The sequence below is a fragment of the Rattus norvegicus genome, chromosome 3 (assembly GCF_021556685.1).
Source record: "Rattus norvegicus strain SHRSP/BbbUtx chromosome 3, alternate assembly SHRSP_T2T, whole genome shotgun sequence".
Taxonomy (NCBI): domain Eukaryota; kingdom Metazoa; phylum Chordata; class Mammalia; order Rodentia; family Muridae; genus Rattus; species Rattus norvegicus.
In genome coordinates this window covers 43051407-43067079 of record NC_141536.1, presented here as the reverse complement: position 1 = coordinate 43067079, position 15673 = coordinate 43051407, and the positions used below count along the sequence as shown (strand labels likewise).

The 15673-nt window shown below is 44.3% G+C and overlaps 2 pseudogenes; one reads left to right on the top strand and one right to left on the bottom strand.

The window, feature by feature from the left end:
* The first annotated feature begins 648 nt into the window (after window positions 1-648).
* LOC103691811 (dynein light chain roadblock-type 1 pseudogene) lies at window positions 649-973 on the top strand (annotated as a pseudogene).
* Window positions 974-8786: 7813 nt separating this feature from the next.
* Rps14-ps3 (ribosomal protein S14, pseudogene 3) lies at window positions 8787-9241 on the bottom strand (annotated as a pseudogene).
* Window positions 9242-15673: the final 6432 nt, after the last annotated feature.

Below are 15673 nucleotides of genomic sequence, written 5' to 3'. Positions count from 1 at the left end.
GGAGTATAGTCATTTCCTGTGTCCTCTTCTTCCCCAGACCACGTGACCATAGTGTGCATGGGTTCCTGTCTATTCGGTCATGATCTGTGAGGTTGGGAAGGTGACCTCGGTAGTCTGGCTGAGTCTCAGTCACCCTCACAAGTGGTTCTATCTTGAGCCTAATGCTTCCATAGGGTGGCAATGTTGTGACATCAGGAAGCTGGAGAGAGGAACACTCACGCAGGCATCGTGGCAGTCATTCTCCTGTACTGCCCACCCCACTCCCAAACCCTAGTGTGTAATTTTCTTTCATTCTCTTCTCTTTCCTCTTATTGGCTTCCCTCTCTGGGAATCCTGTCAGACGGCGTGCATTATGATCCTAGAACATATCCCCTGGAGTCTGTGGCTATTGCCTTGTAAGGTGGAAGGGACTTGGTGGGGAGGATTAAATTAAGAATCCTAAAGACAGAGACATTATCCTGGATTATCTGCTGGGGCACACGTGTCCCTCTAGGAGAAGAAGCATACAGAGCAAGAAGGTGATGAGAGAAAAAGGCATGCACTGGACAGCAGTGGCCATAAGCCAAGAATATTAGCAGCTAGCAGAGACTGCAGAGTCAAGAGCAGACTCACTCTCGGGCTGAGTGTTGGTGATTCGGAGTTGCTGGATCTGTCCGAGATGGCAGAGGTGGAGCAAACACTCAAGAGACTTCAGAGCCAGAAAGGGGTGCAGGGAATCATCGTGGCGAACACAGAAGGCATTCCCATCAAGAGCACAATGGACAGTCCTCCCATTGCACAGTATGACAACCTCATGCACAACTTCGTCTTAAAGGTGTAGAACACTGTGCGTGAGATTGGCCTCCAGAATGACCTAACCTTCCTTTGAATTTGTACTAAGAAAAATGAAATTATGGTGGCACCAGAGAAAGACTATTTCCTGACTGTGATTCAGAATCCAACTGAATAAGCCACTGTCTTGACTTCCTGTGTCATCCCTTAATTTAATGTCCTCCAAGAATAATAGTGTTAATCATGTCCGTGGGCACATGGTGGTTGCCTGAGAGCCCATGTTGACCACGCCATTGATCAAGGATAGCTCTGCCCACCCCACCAAGGAGTGGCTCTGATGATCCAGTCAGTTCCTAGAAAAGCTCAGTTCTTACTTCCAGGCTTTGGAATGAAAGCTTATGATAAGTCCACACCCAGCTTCCTTCTAACCTTCAGTTCAGTTTATCTCTGTCCCCCTTGGAAAGCTGTTTTTGTTTTTTAAACTAAAAATAACTTCAACCCCGCCCCCACCCTGCTCCCCCTGAAAAACGAACAGACTCTCACCAGAGCTGTAGACACAACAGAGGTCATGACACTTTGAATGCACCCAGCAGCACTGGTGGCCGACATCAAACCCACAGAACGGTGAGAGAATACATTTCTGGGGTTGACATAAAGACATTGTATTAGACCATGCATGTCTTAGTGAGGGTTCTATTGCTGTGAAAAAACACTGGAACCAAAAAACGACTTGAAGAGGAAAGGGTTTATTTCAGCTTACAACTCTCAGACCACATTCCGTCATGAGGGCAGTGAGGGCAGGAATGCAAAGCAGAAACCTAGAGGAAGGATTAGAATCAGAGACTATGGAGGGGTGCTGCTTACTGGCTTGCTCTTCAAGACTTGCTCAGCCTGCTTTCCGAAAACACTCAGGGCTATCTGTCTCCGAGTAGCACCACCCACAGAAGCTGGGCCCTTGCACATCAGTCATCAATCAAAATAAATAAAAAGCACTACAGGCTAATCTGGTAGGGCCATTTTCTCAACTGAGGCTCCTTCTCCGAAAATAACTCTTAGCGCACGTCAAGTTGACATAAAACTAGGCAGCACAGGGGTTAGACAGATGGCTCAGCTGTTAAGAGCACTGGTTGCTCTTCCAGAGGTCCTGAGTTTAATTCTCAGCAAACACATGGTGGCTCACAACCATCTATAATGAATTCTGATGCTTTCTTCTGGCATGCAAGTATATGTGCAGATAGAGTACCCATACATAAAATATATGAATAAATCTTAAAACAAAACAAAAAAATTTGAGCAGTGCAAGGTACACAAACTCCATGACATTAATAATTTTTGTAGTTTAGTGGCACCAAGTGCATGCTGTTGTATTGACGCTGCCGCTGTTCATCTTTAGACTTTCCTCATCACCCCTAAATTAAGCTGTGCGTACACTGAAGAAGCCTTTCACCTTTCCCTCCTCTGGCTCTGTTAAACTCTGTGTTATTTTTTACTTCAACTCTTGGCTGCTCTGGGTACCTCATATAACTGGAAGAATTCAATATTTGTCTTTTTTGCGTCCATGTTATTCCATTTATTATGGTCATAACGTCCATGAGGTTTACTCCTGCTATAACATACATCAACATTTTCTGCCTTTCAAAGGCTTAATTGCCTAGATGTAGCACATTTTGTTTATCCGCACATCTCTTAATGGGTATCAGGCTTGCCAATGTCAGTAATGCTGCAAATTTGTGGTCATTTGTTCCCGAAGCTGTAGAAACTAATAGAGATGGTACCCTGACCGGTGGCTTTCCCCACCAGAGGTCGAGAGGGAGGGCAGCATTTGCAAGGCACGGGCAGCTGATCCCTACTCACAACCACCTGGGAGAGAAGTATCAGCCTATGAAAGCACAGAATCCTTAAACTTACAGGTCCTCAGAATCAGACTCTATCAGGATAGGGCAGAGAAGCTGTGGTTTTTTGAGATGTATAGATTTCCAATACATTAGAGCATAAGAAAGAGTGGATCAGCATTCACGCATGAAATGGTTTTCATGCACATCACTCGTTCTGTTGGTCCAGAAGGAAGAATGGCATTTCTGCTTGGGAAACAAAATGACAATCCGCCCCCGCCCCCACCTCTCTCGGTAGTGAGGACCCCAGGCTTGGGCTGGATGCATGGTAAGGGCTCACGAAAAGAAGGTTAAATTGCTCGTGGAGATGAAGTTTTGTTGGATCAAGCAAGGGGAAGAGCTGAGCAGTTGGAGGATCAGCAAGAGTTGGTGTGGTATTTTGAGGGAGGTTCTGCCAGAAGGCACAGGGTGGGGTAGATGGAAGACAGGGAAGGAGAAAGCCCCAGAAGCAGAGATGCCGACAGGCCCGGGCCTGCCCCTTTATGCTGAACTTCCCTTCTCTACAAACGCCGCAGCCAAATCTCTTACATTTGGCTCCCGAACAAAGGATTTTGAAGTAAAGAAGAATCGTCCATCAACCATCTCAAGAGTAGAGGGCACATCAAGAGCGCTGTGGGAACCCCCTGACCCTGGAACTCCATGAGTCAATGGATAGGACGTTCCTCGGGGCCAAGGCTGTTTTATTTGGTACTAAGGAAAAGGAAGGTCAGAGACCCTGTGGAAAGAACGTTACACGTGGAACAGTCTTATCTATCTAGAGAAATTGATCCATGAAGACTGCCAGGCTTGTAGGTGTGTGACTTTGGAAGAGCATTTCTAGGCTAGCTAGCCCCACCCACACAAATCACTGACTTGAGTTTTCTGCTATTACAGCTGGAAATCCTTGGTTACAGTCTACCTGATAGAAGGTGTGTGTGTGTGTGTGTGTGTGTGTGTGTGTGTGTGTGTGTTCAAATTACCGAGAGCTTAATAAATGATATTCTGGAGGAGACAATAAGAGACACAAACTTCTCTTTTTGATAGTTTTTCCTACTTTCTCTTAGACCAAACACTCAGGAATATGGAATTTAAATAATTGTGTTAAGTCAAGTCAATTTGAAGAGGAAGAGTTAGAGGTTTATAGACTCCCCTGGTTGGCATCGGGTTGCTGATTAATGGTGCTGAAGCCTGTAATTATCCTCCTGTCAGGAGGCCTAGCGTCCTCAATAAATCCAGACTCATCTGCCTTGCCAGGGCTCCAGAGGGGAGTATCTTGATTTATTTCCCAATTGGCACATGGTCTCTTTACTGTACCTCAGGGAATGTTCAACCAGTTAATGGCTTGAGCAGTCAATTTTCATCTATCTTATATTGAGCAACCTGGGATGTACATACCCTTGCCCATGACCGTGAGGACAGGACCGGGGCTTTCTTTCTTCTTGCCTTTGCTGTTCATTTCTCTTCCCCTAACTAACTGGTTTCATTAGGAACCTGGGCATGGTAGACTGAAAGCCCGCCTACTACCCATCCTCCCTTGAGTCTTTGCCCTTAACACGAGTCCTTCCCGGGGAATGTGGAATCTGAGCTAGCCTTACCATTGCAGCCGAGAGGATAGGGTGGACGCGAGTGTGCCCACGAGTTTCAAGGTTGGGCTTCCAGTGGCCTGTGTTCTTCCCTCTGCTCAAGGACTCTGCCAGGCTTGAGTTCTAATGAATCAGCCCAGTCTTGGCTAAGGAGAGGCATGGGGCCTCTTTCTCCTCAACCCTTCTCCATCTCTACAGCCTACACATCCTGAGCTCAGTGTAGCCCAGAAGAACCACCCAGCAGAGCTTGGCTTAAACAGTTGAATTATAGAATGACTAGTGCACTATATAAATTATTGTCTCAAGTCTGGCTTTCTGTGCAGTGTTATTAGGGTGATTTTTCTCTAAATGGGAAAAATGTTTTGGCCCATATGGAAGCTTGTGTCCGCTGTCCAAGTAAGCAGCCTGACTGACTTCCAATGGGAAGTAACAGGGAGAACTTCCTTTCATTGAACATCACCTGTCATGACCATAGGCATTTTATCTATCTCGCCTCACTTAACCTTTGCTGCAAGCCCCCGAAGCTGACACTAGGACCATCCATTTAGCAGATGGCCTGCTAATGATGATGCCTCCAACTAGTCCCTGGCTTCTGCCAGCCCTGATGCCACCCTTTAACTCATAACATAATTGAAGAATTAGAGGGAGGGGCATCTAACCTTCAGGGGTAGCAGAGAAAGCCTTCCTAAGGTATGACCAGTTGTGGGGACCAGGAGCCTGAGTTCACAGGACACGAAGTCACTGTAGAATGAGGGACTGTGCTCAGGACTTGGAGGACACATGCTGCTGCTGCTGGACTAGAATGCCCCTGGCTCCTTCGGGTTGGAGGCTAAAGAAGGCAGACCGTAACTGGGGAGAGGTGGCGGGGGTGCATAGGACAGAGCAAATTTTGTTTACATTTCTGCATTCAATGGATTTAAAAGAAAATAAAAGACACTTTTAATAGGAAATCAATTTTCCCTGTTTTTTTTTCTTGTAATGTTCTTGTTAATGTGTTTGGTTGTTTAACTTCTATATTGCAGTTAAATGTCTGTCCGTGTGTGTGTGTGTGTGTGTGTGTGTGTGTGTGTGTGTGTGTGTGTGTGTGTGTGTGTGTGTTCAGAGGGCCTCTGTCTCAAGAGTCTAACTGAGTCATTGGGCTTGTTTAGCTTTTTTCTGAGGACTCAGCTGGGTGAGGGGAGGTAGGGCATGCTGTGATACCCATAGTCTTGGTGGCTCTTTCCTCATCTCCTCTAAGCAGAGTTCCTTCTCTCTGCAAATGTCCACGTGGGGCACACTGATTCGACAACATCAGTCTCTACATCCGCAGGACTCTACATTTCAGTCTGTGAACTCCCTGAAGGAAGCAACCAGGACTGCCTGTGTTTATTGCTTCTCACGGGAAGGGAGGTCCGAGGCAATAAAATCAGTGACTGCATGCACAGGACCCTGCCTGGGCTCTGCGGTGTCTCTGTGAGTTAAGTCTCAGAGCCCAGGCACCACTCCTGTCCCAGGTTTGTGCATGAACAAGCAGACAAGAGGGTGCAGCTGGGACAGAGCAGAGTTTGAACTGGATCGTTTGGTTCTGGAGCCTGTGATCTTAAACTCTGCTCCAATAATCTGGAAATTAAGCCAGGGGGACGATGACCTAGGGGCAGGAGAGGAAGAGGAATGGCTGGGCTGTTGTTCAGAGCCCTTCGTCTTGCATTTTATACACTTCCGTAGTGTTTGGAGGGAACACATAACAGAGACGGTACTGCTGTGACACTCCCGTTCCTTCCCGTTGGCGCCACCCAAGGACAGGCTGCTCTAAGTGCCTGGCACTGCTCTGCTTGACGCTTCCCATGTCTGCTTCCCCTTATTGGATCTCCAGGCTGCTCTGATGCCCAGGGCTCCCATGTTGGGCCTGGACTGACCACAGAGACTGGCCACTGCCTGGGCCTGCTGCTTTGGACATGATATATGTTTTTCTGATGTTTGTACTGTGTCCACATCTGATCTCTCAACCTATCCTGATCAAACTGTAAAAATGAACTCAAGTTAGAGAATAAACAGCTGGCATTGTTTTTTCCCTTGCAGGTTCTAGCTAGTGTTTATAGCTACCGTGGCAGGCAGGTCTGGAGACCGGGGGCACATTTCAGACTATAAAATCTCAGTCTCCTTTAGTGTCAAAAAAGAGTTGCTAAAATCAAAGAACTTTGATTTTGTTTCCTGGCAAAGCTGGTCAGACCAGTGGTGCCAACCATAAAATTCCTTGCCGTCCTTTATCCCTTTCCTCTAGGAAGAACTGCTCACCCCTCTCACTGTGGACAGGAAAGGACAGGCTGTGATGACCACAGAGACAGATAAATAGCATCTTTCAGACAACCTCCCTGGGACAAATGCTTCATTTTAACAGGGTCACCCGTGCCTCCTTTTCTGTGGTGGCCTTTTTCCCCCTACTGAACTGTCCCCCAAACAAGAGCAGAGTGGTCATTTCCTCCTCTAATTGCTGAAGAGCACAGCAGACAAGTCTCTATTGTATAGTTCTGGGAGTGGGGACATGTTGCTCTTTTCTTCTCAGTAAATCCACTCGCAGGCTACTTCCTCTCTTGACTTACACAGCAGCCTGCAGTGGCTGAAGAGGAAGTGAGGGTCAGGGACTAATTTTGATCCTCTTCCTGTATTTAGGATTCTAGTTCCCCTCACCTCCCTAGAGGTCTTGCTCTGGAAAACAAGTTGTTTTCCATGGAACAAAGGCTTCTGGAAAGCAGGAAAGCCATCCCAGCAGAGCCCTGTGTGGGGAAGTGAGACGCAGGGTTCTGCTAGAAGCCCCTTGGGTGGTTTTGGTTAGGGAGGACTCAGGATACAGATCCTGGAAGGCTGGTACCCTACAAGGCTACACCCACTCCTGGAAGGATGGGGCTCCAGGTGATACGTCAAGCCTTTGGTCAGTCCAGCTCTTGCAAGAATACTCCTACATTTTGTTGGACCATGTCACCTGCAAATGGAGACAGTAATACTCCCCTCTTGTATTATATGTATATAAATATATATATGTATGTATATCAGTTTGTATATGTATTATATAATATGTCAGTATACATAATGTAATGTATATCAGTGCATACATAATGTAATATATGTCAGTATATACAATATGATATATAATGTAATATATATATATATATATATATATATATATATATATTAAGATAAAGGTTTACAAGATACCAGAGTCAACAAGGTACAAAGAATTACTGTTTCTCTCAGCCCTGCTGGGTATGCTCCATTAAGACAGAATGTCCATCCACCCCTCTCTAAAATGTAGTAAAATACCAGTCCCCTCCTTTACAGAGTCTGAGTCCTGAGCTAGTTTTCTTGATATTTTTAAAGTGGCCACGATGACAGGACATTGTTAGATGCCTAGAGAAGAATCTTCTGTTTGGTTTAATTTGGGCAACATTGGATTAAAAAGCTGGGCACGTTCTTTACCCAGAGCATCTACTGTGAGGATTTCTTGGAGTATGTTGAAGTGAAGATCAAATTCAGCTTTTCTGGGCACTGGAGAGATGGCTCGGATGTTAAGAGCCTGTTCTGTTCTCACAGAGGACCTAAGTTTGGGTTCGAGCACCCGTATCAGGTGCTTCAAAACTGATCCAGGGGATCCAATGCCTTCTTCTGGACTCAGAGTCCAGTGCACATGTGAGTACAGTACCTGTGACCTGTGTGTGACATGTGCACACGGACCTGTACTCACATGTACACACAGACACACCTATATGCATTATTTAAAAAGAAAGACAAATGAATCAGTTCATTTTATTCTAAATGTAGCTTTTCAGAAATATTTTTGTCACAGAGGAATTTTTGTTTTAAATGGCGCAACTGCTAAAATGTCTCAGAACAGAGTGGAAGATGCAGATGTTTATTTTTGTGCTTCTGGTTATACAAAATATCTATAGTCTTTATATTGATTTTGACTCAACAAGATTATGCTATTTTTATCAGCCTCATTAAAAGAATCTCTCAGCTGAAAACCATTTTCTTAGAATTCTACTTCAAGGAAGATGAAGTTAAATATGCTTTCTCCTATTCATCCCTCTAAATGCAATTTCCACTCACTGGTATTTGATTTGTTATGTAACTACTTCCTCTGAATTGAAACATCCCCTCCCAGAAGGAGGAATGAGTCCGGGGGAACTCATCAAACTCAAGATACCCAGGAAGCACATAAAACTTACAAGACTCAGGAAGATCAAAAAGTTACAAGACTCAAGAGACCCTGCTGTGAGTTATGTAAGCCTCACTGATGGTGAGGCTGTCTGCAAGTTGAACAGGAAGTTCCAGAGATGTCATTTTTATGAGTCATGAAACATGCTAGGATGGACTTTTCAGTGAAGGAGCTGCCTAAGGGAGGCCCATCTATCAGTAACACCTCCCCCATGCTCCAGAATTTAGTCCCAATACTCTTACTGGTTTACCAAGTAGAGGGCTGGAATACTTTCTTTGGCCTGTTGAACCATATCTGTGATGAACAGACTTTTTTTTTTTTTTTAGTTTATACAAAGCAATTTATTAACAGAAAATAATTTGAGAGGTCCTACTCACAGATGGCAACCGTGATGACACCCCTCCTTTGAGTACTGTCAGAGGAGATGAGGGCGATATCCTCAATCTGCCGCATCTTCATCCTGAGTGAGCATGAGCTATGGGGGATGACTAGGCTTCATGGCTGGGGTATTGGTCCTGTTTCCTCCAGTGACCTGGAGTTTGATATGCACAGCAGTGATGCCCACCTATATGTTAGTTACATCCTGAGCAGACAACATGGCTGCCTACAGAGAAGACTCATCACCACCAGCCATTACCTTCATTCTACCAGTCACTTGGCAGATGGTTTCCTTGCCAGAAAGATGGGTACCATGGACAAAGATGTCACCGAGGGATGCAAATATGTGGCAGACACCAAACACACTCAGCCACCTGAGGTCCAACACTGATGACTTGTTCTTCCTTCTTTGCCTTCCCCCTGCCAGGTGCCATTTCTGAACGTCATCTCCAGACTCCTCCACTGGTGTACGGACATCTTTCCTTTCACATCTCCTTAGGAAGAGTCACGCAGTTGTCTAATGTAAGGATGCTCTGAACAGTGGAGAGAAGGCAACTGACTAAAGGCCAGAGCTGCGAAGTGACACTGGATGGACTCCCTGGGCTGGGCTTGTGCCTCACATATCCTAGACTAGATGGGCACAGCCACACGTACATGTCAAAGAGCCTTCACAGAAGACTCTTCACTGTAGCCAAAGGACTGAGAAAGGGTATCCTCACAGACAGTCTTTTGGACAACACCATCTCTACTCCAGAAGGACAGTACAGAAAAGCTAAGGCTCATTTATACCCTTGAGCAAAGGCCAATTGAAGACTCCAGACTTGTGCCCTCACTATGTGGAGGAAGAACCTAATGTCTCCACAGAGTGGTGCCAGAGAAGGTCTCTCTCTCTCTCTCTCTCTCTCTCTCTCTCTCTCTCTGTCTGTCTCTCTCTCTCTGTCTCTCTCTCATCCTCTCTCTCTCTCTCTCTCTCTCTCTCTCTCTCACACACACACACACACACACAGAGAGAGAGAGAGAGAGAGCGAGAGAGAGAGAGAGAGAGAGAGAGGTTGGCCTTGATGACTGACAAAGATACACCATCACCCTAGAGTCTGTGTGGAATTGGCACAGGAAGTCTGGACTCAGTCCCCACTGAAAAGTGATGATGCGTCCTTCCACCTTGTGCTAGTGGATAGTCAGGACTTTCAGCCTCTCCCAATGGTAATGAGATGAATGAAGGGAAAGTCAAGACATCTGAGAGAAAGGGAAATTGACATAATTTACTAGAGGCAGATGGAGCCCAAAAACGTGGCTAGAGGAATCTTCCCACACAGAGAGGGTATTGGTTTTCTTTTCTTTTTTTTAAAGAAAAAATGTTGGAATATTAAGAAAGAGGAAAGAATATGGTTGAGAAAAATGTAGATAGGGGCTGGGGATTTAGCTCAGTGGTAGAGCGCTTACCTAGGAAGCACAAGGCCCTGGGTTCGGTCCCCAGCTCCGAAAAAAAAAAAAAAAAAGAAAAGAGAAAAATGTAGATAATTGCTTTCTTCATAGTTTTCCAAACTTTGATGTTTGAAGTAAAAACCACAACTGTTAATATGATTTGAAATGTATATAGAAGAAGTATGTAAAGCAGTGATATTTTATAAAGAATAGTTGTAAAGAACTGTAAAGGGATATGGCATTTCTAAACTTTATGTACTTTATGGATAAAGTTTATGCTAAAATGACACTGATAACCATAATAAGTCATGTATGCATAATGAAATGCCTACAGTAACTGCTAAACTGCTATACCAAGATAGATACATTGAAAACGATACATAAATCCAAGTGGAATTCTACAAAATATTCAGAGAATCCTCTAGAAGTGAGATGGCTCAGCAAGTAAAGGCATTTGCCACCAGGCCTGATGACCCAAGTTTGTTCCTGAAGGAGGGTTTCAACTCCTGCAAATTGTCCTCTGATCTCCACACATGCATGGTGGAATGAATGTGCACACACAGCACTTCCCAAGTGAATGAGTAAATAGAATGAAAAGAATTAAGAAAAAAATTGAAAACACGGGGAACGAATAGAAAATAAGAAACAAATGTCAGACCTAATCCTAGCATGCTAATAACCATAAGTGATCTAAAATGTCAATTAAAAGACAGAGGCTGGATGAATGCATTAGCCACCTTTCTGCTGCTGTGGTAAAACATCATTGCCAAAGGCAGCTTGTACAAGAAGGGGTTTATTCTGGCTTACAGTTCTAGAGGGATCAAGTCCTTCATGGCAGAGAGGGAAAGCAGTGAGCAGCAGTCATGCTGGCAGAAGCAGAAGGCCCAGAGCTCCCATCGTTAGAAGCAAGCAGGAAACAGAGAATGCTAACTAGAAGTAGGCCAAGGCTATACAGTCTCAAGCTCACTCCAGGGCTTTACTTCCTCCTCCAAGGTTACAGCTCCTAAACCTTTCCAAACAGCTCTGCCAACTGAGAACCAAGTATTCAAATACCCATGCCTATGGGAGACATTTCTAATTCAAACCATCACAAAGAGTGAGAAAAAACAAACTCAACTATATCCTGCCTATAAAAACTTCCCTTAAATAATCAGGATAAAGGCAACCTGAAATTGAAAGGAGAGAAACACTCTATACCCAGTAGGATAGCCATTGCTAACACACACACACACACACACACACACACACACACACACACACACACACACACTTGGGGGGGGGGAGAGAGAGAGAGAGAGAGAGAGAGAGAGAGAGAGAGAGAGAGAGAGAGAGAGAGAGAGATTATGGCCTGCTACAGCATGGGTGGGACTTGAGGACAAGGTGCTAAGTGAAACAAGCTGATTACAATAGAACAAGTGCTGCAGGGTTTCACTTAGCTGAGGTGCCTACAAGAGCCAAACTCCTAGAAAAGGAGACTAGAACTGTGGTTGCAGAAGCTGGGAGAGAAGCAAAGTGGGTTGCTGTTTAATAGTTTCAGAGTTTCAATTTCGAAAAATGTAAAAATTCTCTTGGTGGTGATGGTTACACAGCGATGTGATCAAAGCAGTGAACAAAGAAGCAGGTAGGAAGTGTGTATTATACAAACATGGAGCAAAGGAAAACCAGAGTGGGTCTATTAGTAGGGAACAGTGCAGATGTCAGAGGAAAGAAAATGCCAGAGAAACATAGGGATACTCTAATGTGGCCAAGGTTCCAATGTGATATGATAATTCTAATTGTGCATGAACCAAACAACAGCCACAAATACATAAAACAATTACTGATTGAATAGAAGTAGAAAATTACAGTTACAGGTGAAAACATCAATACTCTCTCAATAATTTATTTAACTAGATAGAGAGGAAATGAGCAAGGATATGAGTAATCTTCGTCAGCAGGAGGTAACCAACACTATTAGAAATCCGCAACAAGAGGTTGGGGATTTAGCTCAGTGGTAGAGCAGTTGCCTAGCAAGTGCAAGGCCCTGGGTTCGGTCCCCAGCTCCGAAAAAAAGAATAAAAAAAAAAAAAAGAAAAAAAAGAAATCCGCAACAAAAGACAGGGGAGAAATCTCAAACTCAAAACCTAAGCAACACATCTGAAACCAACGGGTGGGTCCAAGAAAAGGGCTCGAGGGAAAGAAAAATATCTCAAATGAAGAGAAATGATGTCTTAGTTACTTTCCTAGTGCTGTGATAAGGCACCATGATCAAAGTAACTTATAGAAGAAAGAGTTTGGTGGTGGTGGTGGTGGTGGTGGGGACTTAGAGGGTTGAAGTCCATGACCATCATGCCAGGGAGAATGGCAGGCAGGCTGATAGGCGTGGCTCTGGAGCAGTGGCTGAGAGTTTACATCTTGAGACAGAAGCGTGTGTGTGTGTGTGTGTGTGTGTGTGTGTGAAAGAGAGAGAGAGAGAGAGAGACAGACAGACAGACAGACAGACAGACAGAGAGACAGAGAGACAGAGACAGAGAGGGACAGAGAGAGAGAGACAGAGACAGACAGAGAGACAGAGACAGAGAGGGACAGAGAGAGAGAGACAGAGACAGACAGAGAGACAGAGACAGAGATGGACAGAGAGACAGAGAGAGACAGAGACAGAGAGACAGAGACAGAGAGGGACAGAGACAGAGAGAGACAGACAGAGAGACAGACAGAGATGGACAGAGAGACAGAGAGAGACAGAGACAGAGAGACAGAGAGGGACAGAGAGAGACACAGACAGAGAGAGACAGAGAGAGAGAGAGAGAGAGAGCGCGCGAGCTAACTGGGAATACTGTGGGCTTTTGAAACCTTAGTGACATAACTACTTCAACAACATCCCAAAGAGAAGTGTGCAGGCAAAGATGGCTCAGTGTGTAAAGACCCTTGATGTGCAAGCCTAGCGACCTGAGTTCAGTCATACAAAGGTGGAAAGAGAGAACAAACTCCACAAAGCTGTCATCTGGCCTCCGAATGTGTGCCATAGTACACGTGTGTCCCTCCATCATAATATATTTTGAAAATAAATGTGGAAGTCTGGTTAGTGAACAAAGCTGTGATGAAGTCACCTCAGGGATCTAGATGAGAAAAGCAAAGAAACCGACAAAGACACGAAGAAAACAGAAAGAAGGAAACAAACACTGGAAATTCATGAAATCAAAACACACACACAAAAAAAAGTCCAGAAAAATCACTTTAACAAAGAGCTGGGTTTTGTTTTTTTTTTTTCAAAACAACAGCAAAATCGGCATTTTGGAAGTAAACTTTACAAGGGCAGGTGAGACGGCTCAGTGGTCAAGAGCAGCAGCTGCTCTTGCAGAACACCTTGGTTTGGTTCCCAGCACCCACACAGGGGCTCACAGACACCTGTAACTCCAGTTCCAGGGAGTCCAGCGCCCTCTTCTGGATTCCATGAGCCCCAGCCACACACATGGCAAACATACTTACATGCAGGCAAACACTCACACACATAAAATTTTAGAAAGAAATCTTTTAAAAAGTAAAATAAACAGTGAAAACCACAAGCTAAATATCAAGGATTTTTTTTAAAGGCAATTTCTTGATCTTGTCAGTGTCAGGAAGCTAACAAAGAATTGCATGACCAACTCTATGGCAAAACAAACCTCTTCTTTAAAAAAAAAATCCAAAACCACCTTATCCACCTAACGTGGGGGTTATAGTCTGAATAGCCCTGTAATACTGAGTTAAAGTCTCCTCACTCTAAAAAGACATCTTCCAAGTTTTGCTGGGAAAGTCTATCAAATAATTTAAGGAAGTACTAATAGCACTCTTATACACTCTCTCTGACAGAAAGCACAGAGGAGGAGGGGTCTGAGCAATTCATTTTGTGAAGTGGGCATTCATCTGACACCACGCTGCAAGGAGACCCATGCCTGTCAGAATGGCTAACAAAAATTACCAACAGTATCATTGACTGGAGGCGGGGTAGAGAAACAAAGTTTCTCTTGGGCTGCTGGTGGGAACACGATGTGGTACAGCCACAAAGGAAAGTAGCTTGGCAGCTTCTTAAAGATTTACAAACACACAGCTACCATCCAAGCCAGCAGTTGTACTTGTGCTTAATTCACAGGAACGGCAACTTACATCTACATCAACAACTGCAACATGTACATTTATAGTAGCTCTTTTGTAATACCCTCCAAAGTGAAAACATTCCAGATGTCCAACTGGGTGAATAATTAAATTGTGGTATATCTATGTCATGGAGTATTATTCAGCAATAAAAAGGAATGAATGAATAATAAAAAGGCAACCTAGATAATCTCCAGAAAATTAAGATGAGGAGAGAAAAGCAATCCCCCAAAGTTATATACTCGGGGACTCCATTTATATGAAATGATACAATTATAGAAATAGATGACATATTAATGGATGCCCAGAATTAAATGGGGATGAGGTTGGAACAGAGTGAATATAGCCTCAAAGGGTGGGCTGAGGACACCCCCATGTCAGGATACAAATTGTGTCATGACGTGTTGATGAGATTATAGTATGGTTTCATTGCACTTTTTCACTGAGAAAACTGGGGAAAGGACACATGAGATGTCTGTAGTTCCCATAGCTACATTTAGGTCTCTAATTATTTCTACATAAAACATCTAATCAAGGAAACCTATTCTGGGTTGATCATCATCATTCTATCATATATACACGTATGAAAAGCATCATATCACCTCCCACAAATATGTGCATCCACATGTATCAGTTGAAAATAAAACTGAAAATCACTTCATGTGGTTGTTAGAAGAACAGACTAAATTAAAATTCTCCATCCGCTTGGCATGATTGGCACTCACTTAGTGTTGGTGACTGTCTCCATGGCAACCTGCAGTGAGAAGCTGAAGCCCCATAGATGGCTTACTAGAAGGGGTCTAGAAGAGCAATGGTTTTGAAGCAGAGAACCTGAGGTGAGTCTTCGGTCCCTAGTTACTATGAATAGTTTGTGGTCATGGGAACTTAATGAGCATTGTCGTCACTGGTCAAATAGAGATAACCACGTCCTCCAAGGTACTGGGCATCGCAGAAAACACAGTTCCAACATAAGCATCACCAGCTATTAGTCTGGAAAGCAGAGTCAGGCCAACTCCAGACTGTGGCATGGCTTGGATAATGTATGTTCAGGAACCACTTCAGTATAAAGTTAAGACAATTAGTAATTTAATGCAGGGCTGAAGTTCTATCCCACCACAGAGAAGACATATGTCTCACTAAGTGGCCCAGGTACTCTTTGGTTAGCTGATCCCCGGAAATAGTGAAAGTTTAGATGTTTCAGATAGTTCCCCTTCATAAGAGGCTGATGCTATCCGGTGTATGGCGTGTATGGTGTGGTGTGGTGTGTGTGTGTGTGGTGTGTGTGTGTGTGTGTGTGTGGTATGTGTGTGTGGTGTGTGGTGTGTGTGTGTGTGTGGTGT